This window comes from Habropoda laboriosa, unplaced genomic scaffold, assembly GCF_001263275.1.
Source record: "Habropoda laboriosa isolate 0110345459 unplaced genomic scaffold, ASM126327v1 scaffold698, whole genome shotgun sequence".
NCBI classification, from domain to species: domain Eukaryota; kingdom Metazoa; phylum Arthropoda; class Insecta; order Hymenoptera; family Apidae; genus Habropoda; species Habropoda laboriosa.
The window spans coordinates 76,366-79,416 of NW_017100789.1; the positions used below are offsets into that span (position 1 = coordinate 76,366).

The 3,051-nt window shown below is 34.1% G+C and overlaps 1 protein-coding gene across 1 annotated transcript in view; it reads left to right on the forward strand.

Annotated features, from left to right (window-relative positions):
- Positions 1-3,051, forward strand: part of LOC108577234 (serine-rich adhesin for platelets-like) — a 194,090-nt gene that overhangs the window by 9,841 nt on the left and 181,198 nt on the right. The window lies entirely within an intron of this gene.

The window sequence follows — 3,051 nt, forward strand, 5'->3', positions numbered from 1 at the left end:
CGTCGGTGTCTTCCTTCAATTTCACTTTCAACATTCTTCGATCTTTAATAACCAGATCGAATGAATTTAACGGGATCGAAACAGAGCAGATTAGAAAGGCCATGTCCTCGCATTTTTATTTAACCAGCCAACAGGCAAATCAAATCGCGATGCCTGCCAGCGGGCATAATTTCCACGAAGTCGCTCGCTCGACCCCGTTCTCTAATTGATCGATCTCTAATTAACTCGCCGATCACGTTGTATCGCGATTATCCCACCTGATAGGATTCAAAGGAAAACATGGAGGGGATCGAGGGAAACAAGTTCTTCTACTTTGTATCTGCTTTGCGAAATTTATTCCATTCCAAGTTTTTCTCTAATCGAAGAGCAGTTATTAATAGGTATATTAACGTCTTTTAATAACAAGAAAAGTATTAAATATCTAACTTTCACTTTCAAGTGTTTAACAATTCATGAATTATATAGAATATATGAGAAAATCAAGCAGTTTCATGCTTTCACGCGAACACACCTGATCGCCCACATAATTGCCCCTTCCACCTAATCAATCATCCACCAGCCCATCATACCGTATCACAGCTCTCCTCTCGTTTGATCAGAACGATCAGAAGACAGGAAACAGGAGGCAGTTTGGTCGATCAAAGGGGAGTGCAAAAGAGAAACGACATTCTTCCTCCTTTTATTTTTCGTTATTATCCCCTCTATTTACCTTTGTGAAATGTAAAAGATAAGTCGAACGTGGACAACGGACCGCGGCATATTCCTTTTTTAATGGATATACCGTGTATACAGGGTATATCGTAATCAGGAGCGGACATAGATACAAAAACGATGGAAAATGTTCATATAAACCTGTGTCCCATTTGATCTTGTATCAAAGTTATATAGCCATTTTTCTGTTTCAATAATCCGCAACTGCTTACCTTCATAGAATGCCATACATCAAATGCACATATCTGTCATTTCGTATATTTATTCATTCTTATTTACTCAATTACGCACTTCTAATTTTTAAAGCACAGCAAATTAGAGAACGGCAATTATTGGGAATAGGGTCTTCAGCACCGACTTCAGTGACCTTATGTCCGACGGTAACATATGTACGTACAGAAAAGTTGTTCAAAATGTTGATCTTGACAAGATATTTCAAGGTGATTGAAATAGGTGCTGAGGACCCTATTCCCAATAATTACCTAGAGAATTATTGAGTGCTTCTAGCAAGAGAATAAACTGACATGGGTAAACTCAATCGATAGAATGTGTGATACAGAGGATACAGAGCATTGTTTTTAAATACAGACCGGGGGTGGTCATTTCAAGCTTGCCATTTATGAAGATAAGCAGTTGTGGATCGTTGAAATAAGGTTGAATAGGACATATGTTTATATGAACATTTTTCATTGCTTTTGTGCCTCTTGTCCGCTCCTGAAGTGGGTCCCACATGTTATGATTGTACTTGTTAATATCGGTGTATGGAGACGTGTAAGTACAGGTGTTGGAAGGAAGCGTCGCGTGATCAAACGCCACGATTCTTGCAATGTGTATTGAAAACGACCGACGTGTGCAAAGACGGCTACGCGCCAATGCACTATAATATTCCGATATAATAGTCTGATCACTATAATATTCGTGAACGAGTATTATGATAATTTTAAGTCAAGTTTAACCCTTTGCTTTATAACGATTTAGTTTCGTGGTGTAGATTCTGGTGAGAAGGTGTTACAAAATCTTAATTTTAATCTTAAATTTCTTAGTCTTAATTTTACAAGACTGAGTATCGTCTTAATCGTTTTAATTTGACAATACTGAGAATCATAAAAAATGTAAGTCATGGATAGTAGATACATTAGCTTTTCTTACTTTACACAGCATTCGGGATAGTAGATACATTAGCTTTTCTTACTTTACGCAGCATTCGAATAATAAACAGTTTAGAGGCATAGTGAGAGAAAAAATCACAAGTCAAGGGGTTAACTTCGTGTTTGAGTTCCCAGTTAAAGTTTCAGGAGGTTTTCAATGTATTGTATCTTGCGTGTAAATGAAGTTTCAAGAAGTTGGAGTCAGAAGTAACTTTCTCATTTTCTTTTTGTCATACAGAGGAAACTATTTTAGAAGTTAGAAATAATATGAAGGACAATGTGCTTGAAATCAAATATCTTTAGGGTATGTACATAAGTATGGTTTCTTATGGTAGCTTTTCGATTTGAGAATTTTCAAGATATACAGAAGGGCCGTTTAGAGATTGAACATTCTTGTGATGCACAGGGTAGGAAAAAACAATTTTATTACACCTTTTATGAATTCATAAATCATTAATTAACGCAATAACCAGCACATAAAATGCTTTTCCGTCACGTTATTTTAACGATAATGTATAGAATATTTTTCTATTACCTTATTTTAAGGATGTGATATAAAATATCCAAACTATTAATATAATATACAATACTTTTCTATCATTTTGTTATTTTAAAAACACGATGTACAGAATATGTTCTATTTCGTTATTTTAAGAAGATAATATAAAATATACAAATTGTTAACATAATATCAAACTCTGTTCTATTCTTAATATTATATTAAAAACAAGATACAGGATATTTTTCATTTTCTTTATTTTAGGGGCATAATATAAAATATATAAATTATCAACACAATGTAAAATACTTTTCTATCATTGTTATTTTAACAACTTAGCTATATAGAATATTTTCCTGTTACGTTATTTTCAAAGAAATAATATAAAGTATATAAATTATTAACATAGATACAAATTTTGTTATTTTATTACAAATCAAACACAATTTAATTCCATATAATTGGCAGAAAGTAAAATTTACGAATTAGCAAAAAATTTCGCAATTTCTCAAAGAATTCTACAGTACACGTAGTCCTACAGCCTCTATTTGAAAGCTGGCAAGGATTCTCTACAAAAGTAGCCGGGAGGTGTTTTTCGCGCTTATGGAAATCGCGGCGTAATTAAGAGTAAAATCGCAATTACGCGTATCTATGCGCATGCATAAGTACTTGCAGGCTGTAAGTACTGTCCTG